Genomic DNA, 16,247 nt, shown 5'->3' with positions numbered 1-16,247 from the left:
ATTAGTACCTCATCCGGATGGTAAGAAGGTAACGGGTACTAAGTGGGTATTCAAAAATAAACTTAGTGAAGATGGACAAGTTGTTCGTAACAAGGCTAGATTAGTGGCCCAAGGTTACGATCAAGAAGAGGGAATAGATTTTGATGAGTCTTTTGCTCCGGTAGCTAGAATGGAAGCAATTAGGTTGCTTCTTGCCTATACTGCCCATAAAGGTTTCAAAATGTTTCAAATGGATGTTAAATGTGCTTTCCTTAATGGCTTTATTGATAGAGAAGTGTATGTGGCTCAACCCGGTTTTGAACATAAAGATTTTCCTAATCATGTGTTTAAACTTTCAAAGGCTCTTTATGGCCTTAGACAAGCTCCAAGAGCTTGGTATGAAAGGCTTAGTGCCTTCCTATTAGAAAATCATTTTCAAAGGGGAACTACCGACACTACTTTGTTCATTAAAGTTTCTAATGATGACATCCTTCTTGTTCAAGTTTATGTGGATGATATTGTGTTTGGATCAGCCAATGAGACCTTGTGTGAAGAGTTTGGAAAACTCATGACTAGTGAGTTTGAAATGAGTTTAATGGGAGAGCTAACTTTCTTTCTTGGCCTCCAAATTAAACAAACTCCCAGTGGTACCTTTATTCACCAAGGCAAGTATGCAAAAGAATTGATAAAGAAATTTGGCTTAGAGAATTCCAAACCAATGGGAACACCATTGCATCCTAACACTAAACTTGAAAGGGATGATGATGGACTAGATGTGGATGAGACACGGTATAGAGGAATGATAAGTATCTTACATCCTCTAGACCGGATATTGTTCAAAGTGTGGGTGTATGTTCAAGATTTCAATCTCACCCAAAAGAATCCCATTTAACGGCTGTTAAACGCACCATTAGGTACATTAAGGGAACATGTGATTATGGCTTGTGGTATCCAAAATCTGATGATTTTTGTGCAGTAGGGTTTTGTGACACAGATTATGCGGGAGATCGAGTGGATAGAAGGAGCACCTCGGGCATGTGTTGCTTCCTTGGAAGCTCACTCAACATGTGGTCAAGCAAGAAACAAGCCACAGTGGCTCTATCCACAGCTGAAGCTGAATATATATCCGCATCTGCTTGTTGTTCACAATTAATTTGGTTAAAAACTCAATTGGAAGATTACAAATTAAAAATCAATAGCATACCCTTATTTTGTGACAACATGAGTGCAATAAATATTTCCAAAAATCCTGTTCTGCACTCAAGAACAAAGCACATTGAAATCAAATATCATTTTATTAGAGAACATGTGCAAAAGGGTACTATTGATATTCAATTTGTAAAATCTGAAGAACAACTTGCTGATATTTTTACAAAACTCCTCTGTGAAGATAGATTCTGTTTGTTAAGGAAAAGTTTGGGAATGTTTGATTTAAATCATGTTGAAAATTTGTGAATTTCTGATTCTGTCCGGTTTTATCTCGTAGGAATAGACGAGATAAAAACAAGGCATGCTGGAGGAGCTATGATTAAGGGGGAGGCTGCGCAGACTTTGCTTCTAATGGGCCCCACAAAATCAAGTTTGACCCCTTATTGATTTTTTTACTGATTCCTCATTTTATGATGATCAAATCTTTTGATTGTCATTTCAAATCTCATTGGAAGTGGTTACTGTCAAATCAAATCCCTCTCTCTCCATCTAATCCCTTGATTCTAGGAAACCATTTTTTCAAAACCCCTTGGTTAATAACTGCGCCATTATGGTTATTAACTTCCCCATCATCTCTCTCCAATCCTCATTAATTGCACCACTAACCTCTTTCTCTCCTCACTCTCTTTCGGCACTCCCACCTTTTGATATTCAACTTCTCCATTCATCTTACCATGAAAAAGAAAACGGCACAAAAAAGAAGTGGCCAAACCCCCATTCCTAAAAGCCCACCTTTTTCATCACCTCAAACTCATACACATATCCATCTTCATTCTACTTCCTCCTCTACTCAATCACCTCCTTCCAAAAGGACCGAAACCATGCGCCGCAAGGTAATCGCTCACAAATCTTCAGGGAGAGGAAAGAACAAGGAACCTAGTGTTCAAGAAGAAGAAGAGGAATCACATACCTCACCACCACCATCACCGCCGAAAAGACCTACTCCACACACAAAGAGCTCTCAGAAAAGGTCGAAAAGCTTTGTCCTGCATGATACAAGAGAACCTGCAAATTTGGAATCGCTCGATTTCAAGAACAAATTTTACAAAACTCACTCTCATTTTGATCCCTTTCGGTTCTCCTCATGTGCTTTCTATGAATTTCATAAAGAGGTTTTGCTTAAACGTCCTCTCTGTCTTTCTTACTTGGTAAATCTTGAGAAACTGGCCACCAAAGGAATCAACTTTACTTCCATGTTTGATGCTCTGAAGTGGACTCCACTGATTCACATTCAGAAATTTGTTTACCCGGGGCTGGTCCGGGAATTCTATGCAAACATGCGTTTGATTGACGGCTCAATTCACTCTTACGTCAAACGTGTTTACATGACCCTCAATCCTCAAACCATAGGCGCTGCTCTTGGATATGAAGATGAAGGGCCAAAAGTTTACATGGTTGATAAGTGGGATGATCAAGTTGGCATTGCACAACAAACAGTCTTGCAACATATCTGTGCAAATCTCTCTGGTTTGGATGGACTAATCCCAACTCATCGAGCACTCGGCCCTGAGAACTCTCTGTTGCACCGTATCATCACTCACATTCTCACTCCACAAGGCGGTTCTCACCACAGAGTAATAGTTTCTGATTCTATCATTTTATTTGCTCTTCTTACTTCTTCCCAAATTTCATTTGCTTATGTTATGATACGCCATATGTGGGAAGCAGTGAAAAGTACAAAAAAGGCTAACCTTCCATATGGCATGTTTCTCACATGTATATTTGAGTATTTTAAGATTGATTTGACTAATGAAACTGTTGAGAACAAGATTTCAATGATTAAAGGAGGAGTTTCGGGCAAGAAAGGCAAGAAATCTGTCCCTTCTGAACCATCTCTCAGTGATCTGGAGAGCCATCCTGAACCCTCAAATGTTACTGCATCAATCTGAGAGGTTCTCAATGAGATGCGCAACATGTCCAAGTTGATGTTCAAATCCCACAAGACTGCCAGAAAATTGGAATATGAACAGGAAAGGGCTTGGAAGAAATGTCATGACAGAGTTGGCTTCATGATTAAGACCTTTGATGATGAAATGGGAACAGGGGATTACGAAGCTGATTCCGGTTCAGAATTCAATCTTTCTGATGAATGATGACTGTTTGTTTCCTTTTATTAGGCTCAATCTTTTTTTTGTAAGAGCATGACTTGATACTCACTGCTCTAGGATAATCTCTAGGATACTGTGATATACTTTTGCTACTTTATCTTTTCAATATTTTGCTATGTTAATCATGTTTTGTGCAGGTGCCCCTTTGATGACAAAAGGGGGAGGAAATTTAGTTTCCAAAATTGAAATTGGAATAAATAAAAACAGGGGCTAGAACAGGGGATGAGAACAGGGATGAAATTTTCAAATTGAAAATTCATGATCACCCTTGTTCAAAAAATGCATGTTGTTATTGCATTTGTTTTACTATGATCACTGCTGATTGAACTGCATTTGGCTTTTGGTTCATCATGATTAGTTTATTTGGCATTTGGTTTATAATGATGCTTAATTTATTTTGATGCCTGGCTGTTGATTCATCATTGATAAACTTGTTGGATTGAAAATTTATTTTTGGCAGTTCCTTTAAATTGTATAAAGTATCAAAAACTTATTTTGCTCTACAAATATTTTCCATCATGTTGTTTTGCTCTGATATATTAAACAGGAAAATGTTTGGATATTTTTTATGTATGTAATTATTGAGCAGAAAATCAGTTTGTGATATCAAATGAGTTTTGATTATCAATTTAAAACTGCTCATAAATCAAGCATTTAGCATCATATAACATGCTAAATAACATTGTTACTTGTAGCTTGATTTAAATGTCACAGGTTTAGTGCTTCCCTTGGTAAAATAGCATACATCAAGGGGGAGCCATGTGATAATTTGAAAGGGGGAAAAATTCAATCTTCAAAGGGAGTACTCGTACTCAATCTTTAAATTTCTTTCCATTTCAATTTTAACAATGTTTGTCATCAAGGGGGAGATTGATGAGTTTGGAAAACTCCAAATTAATATTTGTGATGAACAAACATTATTAAAATATTTAATTGCAAAATTATTAATTCAATCTTCTTTAATCATATGTTAATTAATAATTTTGTGATGCAGGTTTTAATTGGGCCAGAAAACAAAATGTTATTGCAACTGAGCCCATATTTATTTTTGATGAAAGCTTCCTATGCTTGATCCGAAACCAAACTTACCAGGAAAGCAAATGCTTTTAGTGGGCCAAAGTTCAATATCCCAATGTGTTTTATGCATGCTATGGTCCGAAAGAAAAATGAAGTTGGGCCAAAATGAAATCTATTGCTACCAAGCCCAACATTAATAAATGTTTCCATGCTTTACCCGAATCCATGAAGCAAAAAAAAAGCCTCAATGCTTCCAACAGATTCCATTTCACTCTTTGGAAGGATTTGAAATTTAATTCACTAGCATGGGGAACATGAGAGAGAAAGGGTCAAAGTGATTTGATGGTAATTAATGGTAGCTTACACGCTACTACACAAAAGCATGGAGAAGTGCACCTAATTACTTTATTCATCATAACACTCATAGCTTTGCTTTTGTTTTCTCTTTCTTCTCTCTCTCTTTCTCTTCTCTTCGGTCATTAACCAGGAAACCATGGAAGCTACACTAAGCTACTCTTACCGAAAAGAAGGAGCTGCATGCATAAAGACCATCAAGTTAATGATGGCAAGAAAAAGAAAACCAAAAGTATGTTGTGGCTGAGATTTTCACCAAATATGGTTAGATTTGGTGAAGTAATCTCGGATTCTTCATACTCAAAAAGAAGGAAGAAGATTCGGCCAGCAAGGGAGATTCTTGAAGCATGGCTTGTCTTTGATTCTGCTCAACCACCACAAGAAGTAGCTAGAGTGGCGAAGTGATGGTTGAGGCAGAGATTGAAGCATATGAAGTCATCATCATCATGAAGCATCAAGGGCCAGAAATCCATCTTGGAGAGGAAGCCAAGGATGGAGCGCTTGGATTGATGAAGAGTGATGATCAAGAAAGGACTAGAGGTAATTGCATGTTGGGTTTTGCATGGTTATCTCTTCTCTCTCTATGTGGCCGAACCGGTTCTGTTTCTTGAAGGAGGAAGAAGTTGGTTTGGGTGTTGGCTTCAAGTATGGAGGCTTCCCTCTTCTTTAAAAAGAGAGAACAGCCACTGTTTAAAGCAAGGAGTAAGATTTGAGAGTGCAAGGCACAGAGTTCTCAGAGCTACCTAAGCTAGCAGTTCTCTTCTCCTTCAACTTTTTCTGTTTAATATTTTTCTGTTTAATTTTGTCATGTCTTGAGTCTCATGGAAAAAGGCTAACAGTGAGGTTTGTATGAAAAAGCCATAGAGCGGAAAAAGGCAGAGAGTGCAAAATTAAAAGAAAAAGCCATAGATGTCTTAGAGTTCCTTTGTACATCTGTGTTGTGTTTCATGATTCTGTGGGAATCCCCTTGTAAGTTGGGTTAGCACTTTACAAGTTGTAATCTGGATGATTATAGTGAAATTCCATCATTATTGTGATGGAGACTGGATGTAGGTTGCAGTGCACTTAGCAGCTGAACCAGGATATATCTGGGTGTTATCTTCTCTCTCTTCCTATTTCAATTCTGTTTTTACTGTTCAGATGAAAAATAAAAAATGTCTCGTGTCAAGTGACGAGACAAAATAAAAATGTCTCGTGGCTAGGGACGAGCAAAAAACAGAAAAGTTTCCTCTAAGTCCAGCAAGTGTTAGCAAGCAAAAAGGGGCTAAGATTCAACCCCCCCTTCTCTTAGCCACTGAAACCATCATAGTTCATACTTTATTCGGGAATTGACGACGTAAACTGGCGTTCAACGCCAGTTCCATGTTGCTGTCTGGAGTAAAACGCCAGAAACACGTCACAACCCGGAGTTGAACGCCCAAAACACGTTACAACTTGGCGTTCAACTCCAAAAGAAGCCTCAGCTCGTGGATAGATCAAGCTCAGCCCAAGCACACACCAAATGGGCCCCGGAAGTGGATTTATGCATCAATTACTTACTCATGTAAACCCTAGTAGCTAGCTTATTATAAATAGAACTTTTTACTAGTGTATTAGAGATCTCTGGACGCCTAGTCCTTAGACCTTCATGGGGGCTGGCCATTCGGCCATGCCTGAACCTTTCACTTATGTATTTTTAACGGTGGAGTTTCTACACACCATAGATTAAGGGTGTGGAGCTCTGCTGTACCTCAAGCTTCAATATAATTACAACTATTTTCTATTCAATTCTCTTTATTCCTATTCTAAGATATTTGTTGCATTTCAACTTGATGAATATGATGATCCGTGACACTCATCATCATTCTCACCTACGAACGCGCATGACTGACAACCACTTCCGTTCTACATTAAACCGGGCGCATATCTCTTGGATTCCTTAATTAGAATCTTCGTGGTATAAGCTAGAATTGATGGCAGCATTCATGGAAATCCAGAATGTCTAACCTTGTCTGTGGTATTCCGAGTAGGATTCCGGGATTGAATGACTGTGACGAGCTTCAAACTCCTGAAGGCTGGGCGTTAGTGACAGACGCAAAAGAATCAAGGGATTCTATTCCAACCTGATTGAGAACCGACAGATGATTAGCCGTGCTGTGACAGAGCATTTGGACCTTTTTCACTGAGAGGATAGGATGTAGACATTGACAACGGTGATGCCCTACATACAGCTTGCCATGGAAAGGAGTAAGAAGGATTGAATGAAGAAGTAGAAAAGTAGAAAAAGAAAGGGCACAGTACCTCCATACGCTTATCTGAAATTCCCACTATTAATTTACATAAATATTTCTATCCTTTTTTATTTATCTTTTATATATCTAATCCAATTACAATTGACTCTACCTGACTGGGATTTACAAGATGACCATAGCTTGCTTCATACCAACAATCTCTGTGGGATCGACCCTTACTCACGTAAGGTATTACTTGGATGACCCAGTACACTTGCTGGTTAAGTTGAACGGAGTTGTGTCCACACATAGCCAAGAGCCATTATTATCTCGAATTAAATTTTATACAAGTACAAAGAGTCCAACTTTGAGGATCACAATTTTGTCCACCAAGTTTTTGGCGCCGTTGCCCGGGATTGTTCGAGTATGGACAACTGACGGTTCATCTTGTTGCTCAGATTAGGTAATTTTCTTTTCAAAATTTTTCAAAAATCATTTTCAAAATTCTTCTTCTCTTTTTCGTTTTTTCTAAAAATATTTTCGAAAAAATTAATAAAAATCCAAAAAAATTAATAAAATCATAAAAATCAAAAATATTTTGTGTTTCTTGTTTGAGTCTTGAGTCAATTTTTAAATTTGGTGTCAATTGCATGCTTTAAAAATTTTTCCTTGCAATTTTCGAAAAATTCATGCATTCATAGTGTTCTTCATGATCTTCAAGTTGTTCTTGGTAAGTCCTCTTGTTTGATCTTGATGTTTTCTTGTTTTGTGTTGTTTGTTGTTTTTCATATGCATTTTTTGTTTATTAGAGTCCATGCATTAAAGATTTATAAGTTTGGTATCTTGCATGTTTTCTTTGCATCAAAAATTTATCAAAAATTTGTTCTTGATGTTCATGATGATCTTCAAAGTGTTCTTGGGGTTCATCTTGACATTCATAGTGTTCTTGCATGCATCATGTGTTTTGATCCAAAATTTTTAAGTTTTGGGTCATAATTTTGTTTTTTTCTCTCATAATTAAAATTTCAAAAATAAAAAAAATATATTTTTCTTATTTTTCTCATAATTTTCGAAAATTTGAGTTGACTTAGTCAAAAATTTTCAAAATTAGTTGTTTCTTACAAGTCAAGTCAAATTTTCAAAAATTTAAAAATATTATCTTTTCAAAAATCTTTTTCAAAAATCATATCTTTTCCAACTTTTCCTCTTTTTTTTTTCGAAAATTTCAAAAATCTTTTTCAAAATATTTTCAAAATATTTTTCTTATCTTTATATCAAATTTTCAGAAATTACACTAACAAGTAATATGATTGATTCAAAAATTTGAAGTTTGTTACTTTCTTGTTAAGAAAGGTTCAATCTTTGAATTCTAGAATCACATCTTGTAGTTTCTTGTTAGTTAAGTAATTAATTTTAATTTTAAAAATAAAATCTTTTTCTAACCATATCTTTTTAATCTTATCTTTTTATCACTTCTTTTTCAAAATTTTATCTTTTTCAAAAGTTTGATTTTAAAATATCTTATCTTCTTACCTTCTTATCTTTTCAAATTTGATTTTAATATCTTTTTCAACTAACTATTTGACTTTTTATTTGTTTCTTATCTTTTTCAAAATCACCTAACTACTTTTTCTTCTTTAATTTTCGAAAATATCTCATCTCTTTTTCAAAAATTCTTTTTGTTTTAAATTTTAATTTTAATTATATCTTATCTTTAATTTTCAAAATTACTAACTCCTTTTCAAAAATTAATTTTCGAATTCTCCCTCTCTTCTCTTCTTCTATTTTATTATTTATTTACTAACACTTCTCTTCACCTCTCTTCATCCAAAAATCCGAACTCACTTTTCCCCCTGTGTTTGGATTCTTCACTCTTCCTTCTTCTATTCTTTTCTTCTTTTACTAACATAAAGGAATCTCTATACTGTGACATAGAGAATTCCTCTTCTTTTCTTGTTTTCTTCTCTTTCATATGAGCAGGAACAAGGAAAAAGGCACTCTTGTTGAAATTGATCCAGAACCTGAAAGGACTCTGAAGAGGAAACTAAGAAAAGCTAAATTACAACAATCCAAAAACAACCTTTCAGAAATTTTCGAACAAGAGAAGGAGATAGCAGCCGAACCCAACAACAATAATGCAAGGAGAATGCCTGGTGACTTCAAAAAACCAACGTCCAAATTTGATGGAAGAAGCATCTCCATTCCTGCCATTGGAGCCAACAATTTTGAGCTTAAGCCTCAACTAGTTGCTTTAATGCAACAGAACTGCAAGTTTTATGGACTTTCATCTGAAGATCCTTACCAGTTTTTAACTGAGTTCTTGCAGATTTGTGAGACTGTTAAGACAAATGGAGTAGATCCTGAAGTCTACAGGCTCATGCTTTTCCCTTTTGCTGTAAGAGACAGAGCTAGAACATGGTTGGACTCACAACCTAAAGATAGCCTGGACTCCTGGGATAAGCTGGTCATGGCTTTCTTAGATAAATTCTTTCCTCCTCAAAAGCTGAGCAAGCTTAGAGTGGATGTTCAAACCTTCAAACAAAAGGATGGTGAATCCCTCTATGAAGCTTGGGAAAGATAAAAGCAGCTGACCAAAAGGTGTCCATCTGACATGTTTTCAGAATGGACCATATTAGATATATTCTATTATGGTCTATCTGAGTGTTCGAAAATGTCACTGGACCATTCTGCAGGTGGATCCATTCACCTAAAGAAAACACCTGCAGAAGCTCAAGAACTCATTGAAATGGTTGCAAATAACCAATTCATGTATACTTCTGAGAGGAATTCCGTGAAAAATGGGACGCCTCAGAGGAAGGGAGTTCTTAAAATTAATGCTCTGAATGCCATATTGGCTCAGAACAAAGTGTTGACTCAGCAAGTCAACATGATCTCTCAAAGTCTGAATGGATGGCAAAATGCATCCAACAGTACTAAAGAGGCAGCTTCTGAAGAAGCTTATGATCCTGAGAACCCTGCAATGGCAGAGGTTAATTACATGGGTGAACCTTATGGAAACACCTATAACTCATCATGGAGAAATCACCCAAATTTCTCATGGAAGGATCAACAAAAGCCTTAACAAGGCTTTAACAATGGTGGAAGAAATAGGCTCAGTAATAACAAGCCTTTTCCATCATCTTCTCAGTAACAGACAGAGAATTCTGCACAAAACTCCTCTAATTTAGCAAATTTAGTCTCTGATCTGTCAAAAGCCACTTTCAGTTTCATGAGTGAAACAAGATCCTCCATCAGAAATCTGGAGGCACAAGTGGGCCAACTGAGTAAGAAAGTCATTGAAACTCCTCCCAGTATTCTCCCAAGCAATACAGAAAAGAATCCAAAAGGAGAGTGCAAGGCCATTGATGTGATCAATATGGCCAAATGCACAAGGGAGGAGAAAGACGAAAATCCTAGTGAGGAGGACCTCCTAGGACGTCTCTCAAGCAAGAGGGAGTTTCCTAATAAGGATCCAAAGGAATTTGAGGCTCATATAGAGACCATAGAGATTCAATTAAATCTCCTTATGCCATTCATGAGCTCTGAAGACTATTCTTCCCCTGAAGAGGATGAAGATGTGACTGGAGAGCAAGTTGCTCAATATTTAGGAGCTATCATGAAGCTGAATGCCAAGTTGTTTGGTAATGAGACTTGGGAAAGTGAACCTCCCTTGCTCATTAGTGAACTAGATACCTGGATTCAGCAAATTTTACCTCAAAAGAGACAAGATCCTGGCAAGTTCTTAATACCTTGTACCATAGGCACCATGACCTTTGAAAAAGCTCTATGTGATCTGGGGTCAGGGATAAATCTTATGCCACTCTCTGTAATGGAGAAGCTGGGGATCATTGAGGTACAACCTACCTTGTTCTTATTACAATTGGCAGACAAGTCAATGAGACAAGCTTATGGATTAGTAGAGGACGTGTTAGTAAAGGTTGAAGGCCTTTACATCCCTGCTGATCTCATAATCTTAGACACTAGGAAGGAAGAGGATGAGTGCATCATCCTTGGAAGACCTTTCCTAGCCTCAGCAGGAGCTGTGATAGATGTCAACAGAGGTGAATTAGTCCTTCAATTGAGTGGGGACTACCTTGTGTTTAAGGCACATAGCTATCCCTCTGTGACAAAAGAGAGTAAGCATGAAGAGCTTCTCTCAGTACAGAGTCAAGAAGAGCCCCCACAGTCAAACTCTAAGTTTGGTGTTGGGAGGCCACAACCAAACTCTAAGTTTGGTGTTAAGACCCCACAACCAAACTCTAAGTTTGGTATTGGGACTATACAACATTGACCTGATCACCTTTGTGGCTCCATGAGAGGCCACTGTCAAGCTAATGACATTAAAAAAGCGCTTGTTAGGAGGCAACCCAATTTTTATCTAATTTTATTTTTATTTTATTGTTATTTTGTGTTTTATTATGTACATGATCATGTGGAGTCACGAAAAAAAATACAAAAATTAAAAACAGAATCAAAAACAGCAGAAGAAAAATCACACCCTGGAGGAAGGACACACTGGCGTTCAATGCCAGTAAGGAGCATCTGACTGGCGTTCAACGCCAGAACAGAGCATGAATCTGGCGCTGAACGCCAGAAACAAGCAACATCCTGGCATTTGAACGCCAGGAAAGTGCCTTGAGGAAAACTGGCGCTGAACGCCAGTAACAAGCATGGAACTGGCGTTCAATGCCAGAAACATGCTACACATGGGCGTTGAATGCCCAGAACATGCATCACCTCGGCGTTTAAACGCCAGAATGGTGTGCAAAGGCATTTTACATGCCTAATTGGTGTAGGGATGTAAATCCTTAACACCTCAGGATCTGTGGACCCCACAGGATCACCTCAGGATCTGTGGACCTCACAGGATCCCCACCTACCTCGCCCTCTCTCTCTCTCTCCATTCATGGTCATCCCTTCTGTTTTCCATTCACCACTCACATCCATCCACTCTTCCCCATACACCCCACCTACCTTCAAAATTCAAAATCTCTTTCCCACCCAATCCCACCCATATAGCCGAATACACACATCCCTCTATCTCCTCCATATCTTCTTCTTATTCTTTATCTTTTCTTTCTTCTCTTGCTCGAGGGCGAGCAATTTTCTAAGTTTGGTGTGGTAAAAGCATAGCTTTTTGTTTTTCCATAACCATTGATGGCACCTAAGGCCAGAGAAACCTCAAAAAAAAAGAGAAAAGGGAAGACAAAAGCTTCTACCTCTGAGTCATGGGAGATGGAAAGACTCATCTAAAGGGTTTATAGCTCAGTAGTAGAACATTTGACTGCAAATCAAGAGATCCCTAAGATACCTCAGGGGATAAATTGTCCTCTACACAATTATTGGGAGCAACTAAGGATAGGAGCACCAAATTACTAGGGATAATCCAACAGAAGCAAGGAAGAGACATAAAGGAGCTCAAAGAGCACCATTGGTTCTTCAAGAAGGCGCCACCCTCACTAAGGTGGACTCATTCCTTGTTCTTATTTCTCTGTTTTTCAATTTTTATGCTTCATGTTTATCTATGTTTTGTGTTTCTACTTCATGATCATTAGTATTTAGTAACTATGTCTTAAGGCTATGAATAATTCCATTAATCTTTCACCTTTCTTAAATGAAAAATGTTTTTAATTCAAAAAAAAGTACATGAATTTCGAATTTATCCTTGAATTTAGTTTAATTATATTGATGTGGTGACAATACTTTTTGTTTTCTGAATGAATGCTTGAATAGTGCATATTTTTGATCTTGTTGTTTATGGATGTTAAAACCGTTGGCTCTTGAAAGAATGATGAACAAAGAGAAATGTTATTGATGATCTGAAAAATCATGAAATTGATTCTTGAAGTAAGAAAAAGCAGTGAAAAGTAAAAAGCTTGCGAAAAAAAATTGGCAAAAAAAATTATAGAAAGAAAAAAGAAAAAGCAAGAAGAAAAAGCCAATAGCCCTTAAAACAAAAAGGCAAGGGTAAAAAGGATCCAAGGCTTTGAGCATCAATGGATAGGAGGGCCCAATGACAGAAATAAAATCCAAGCCTAAGCGGCTAAACCAAGCTGTCCCTAACCATGTGCTTGTGGCATGCAGGTCCAAGTGAAAAGCTTGAGACTGAGTGGTTAAAGTCATGATCCAAAGCAAAAAGAGTGTGCTTAAGAGCTTTGGACACCACTAACTGGGGACTTTAGCAAAGCTGAGTCACAATCTGAAAAGGTTCACCCAGTTATGTGTCTGTGGCATTTATGTATCCGGTGGTAATACTGGAAAACAAAATGCTTAGGGCCACAGCCAAGACTCATAAGTAGCTGTGTTCAAGAATCAACATACTTAACTAGGAAAGTCAATAACACTATCCGAAATTCTAAGTTCCTAGAGAAGCCAATCATTCTGAACTTCAAAGGAAAAGTGAGATGTCAAAACTGTTCAAGAGCAAAAAGCTACAAGTCCCGCTCATCTAATTAGAATTAATATTCATTGATATTTTGGAATTTGTAGTATATTCTCTTCTTTTTATCCTATTTGATTTTCAGTTGCTTGGGGACAAGCAACAATTTAAGTTTGGTGTTGTGATGAGCGGATAATTTATACGCTTTTTGGCATTGTTTTTAGATAGTTTTTAGTAAGTTCAAGCTACTTTTAGGGATGTTTTCATTAGTTTTTATGTTAAATTCACATTTCTGGACTTTACTATGAGTTTGTGTGTTTTTCTGTGATTTCAGATAATTTCTGGCTAAAATTGAGGGACTTGAGCAAAACTCTGATAGGAGGCTGACAAAGGACTGCTGATGCTGTTGGAATCTGACCTCCCTGCACTCAAAATGGATTTCTGGAGCTACTGAACTCCAAATGGCGCGCTCTCAACGACATTGGAAAGTAGACATCCAGAGCTTTCCAGCAATATATAATAGTCCAAACTTTATTCGGGAATTGATGACGTAAACTGGCGCTCAACGCCAGTTCCATGTTGCTGTCTGGAGTAAAACACCAGAAACACGTCACGACCCGGAGTTGAACGCCCAAAACACATTACAACTTGGCGTTCAACTCCAAAAGAAGTCTCAGCTCATGGATAGATCAAGCCCAGCCCAAGCACACACCAAGTGGGCCCCGGAAGTGGATTTATGCATCAATTACTTACTCATGTAAGCCCTAGTAGCTAGCTTATTATAAATAGAACTTTTTACTAGTGTATTAGAGATCTCTGGACGCCTAGTCCTTAGACCTTCATGGGGACTGGCCATTCGGCCATGCCTGAACCTTTCACTTATGTATTTTTAACGGTGGAGTTTCTACACACCATAGATTAAGGGTGTGGAGCTCTGCTGTACCTCAAGCTTCAATACAATTACTACTATTTTCTATTCAATTCTCTTTATTCCTATTCTAAGATATTCGTTGCACTTCAACTTGATGAATGTGATGATCCGTGACACTCATCATCATTTTCACCTACGAACGCGCGTGACTGACAACCACTTCCGTTCTACATTAGACCGGGCACATATCTCTTGGATTCCTTAATCAGAATCTTCGTAGTATAAGCTAGAATTGATGGCGGCATTCATGGGAATCCGGAAGGTCTAACCTTGTCTGTGGTATTCCGAGTAGGATTCCGGGATTGAATGACTGTGACGAGCTTCAAACTCCTGAAGGCTGGGCGTTAGTGACAGACGCAAAAGAATCAAGGGATTCTATTCCAACCTGATTGAGAACCGACAGATGATTAGCCGTGCTGTGACAGAGCATTTGGACCTTTTTCACTGAGAGGATGGGATGTAGCCATTAACAACGGTGATGCCCTACATACAGCTTGCCATGGAAAGGAGTAAGAAGGATTGAAGGAAGAAGTAGAAAAGTAGAAAAAGAAAGGGCACAGTACCTTCATACGCTTATCTGAAATTCCCACTATTAATTTACATAAGTATTTCTATCCTTTTTTATTTATCTTTTAAATATCTAATCCAATTACAATTGACTCTACCTGACTGGGATTTACAAGATGACCATAGCTTGCTTCACACCAACAATCTCTGTGGGATCGACCCATACTCAAGTAAGGTATTACTTGGATGACCCAGTACACTTGCTGGTTAAGTTGAACGGAGTTGTGTCCACACATAGCCAAGAGCCATTATTATCTCGAATTAAATTTTATACAAGTACAAAGAGTCCAACTTTGAGGATCACAATTTCGTCCACCACCAAGCCTCTGCTCCTTTTTACTCAAAACCTCTATTCAAAATATTCATTTAGTTATAATTAATTCCAAATCAAAGTTCAATCGTCAGAACTAAGTTGCATAATATTATATATGTCAGATTCCAGCCAATTATCCAACAACAACATCTCAAGCTTTATTTCTCATTATGGCCGAAACACAACAACAAATCCAGCAACAATTTAGCTAAAATTTCAACAGCAAACAATCACATATTTGAGCAACAAACATCAACAGACAACAATCCAACCACATGTATCAATTATTTCATAATATTAACTAATTAAAGAGTTATACCCTACTTCTGTAAAGCGCAGAAGAAACACAAGATACTTCGGTCAAACAGAACAAAAACATAAAAGACTCAATGGTTCCTTCTCTCCTTTGGTTCGGCCGAACTAGTTCCTAGCAAGACCATCTCCACTTCGCGATTCCACTGAACAAAACACACGTCACCGCATAAAGGAGGAAGATAGGTCACTTTGATCGGATCAAAATTTTTGTTAGGGTCACAGATCTTAAGAAATCAAGCTCAGAAAGTTGGAAAATCAACAAAAATCCTCCATGCATGTGGAATTAGTGACCAATGTCACTAAATTAGGTGGGGAAGGCATGCGTTGCGACACGTGGTGCATTAAGCACTGCGTGTCATGTTTTTGAGCTGCTGAGTCAGTGAGGTTAAATTTTTAAATATCTTGGAAGGTAATTAAGGTAATTAGACATGGTAAAAACTCAAATAATTGTATCAAGTGGTGGTATTTAATTAGAATAACGATTGGGTAAATTATTAATGTAAATGACATTAGTAAAGCCGAGCTTTTTCAATCTTCTAGGTCCAATATCAAGTGATCATCCTTCATCAAATAAAATTACATAATAAAATAATATTAATATTACATTATTATTCATTTTAGTTAAAGATCGCAGAAAGAAAAACTTATCATAGACGTTATGCGAATATAACGTAAAACATGCATACACGACTTTAATGCGGAAACCAGGATGTTACATTAATCATATTAATTATAACAATATATCCTTAACTATTAGACATCCTTCCAATCACCACTTAATGTTCCGTTTTACAATTTGAATTTCGTATTTAAGAATGCAATAAAGACTAATAATAATAAATAAATAAAATAATAATCTTCATTA

Source organism: Arachis stenosperma, chromosome 4 (genome assembly GCF_014773155.1).
Source record: "Arachis stenosperma cultivar V10309 chromosome 4, arast.V10309.gnm1.PFL2, whole genome shotgun sequence".
NCBI classification, from domain to species: Eukaryota; Viridiplantae; Streptophyta; class Magnoliopsida; order Fabales; family Fabaceae; genus Arachis; species Arachis stenosperma.
This window is presented reverse-complemented; position numbering follows the sequence as displayed.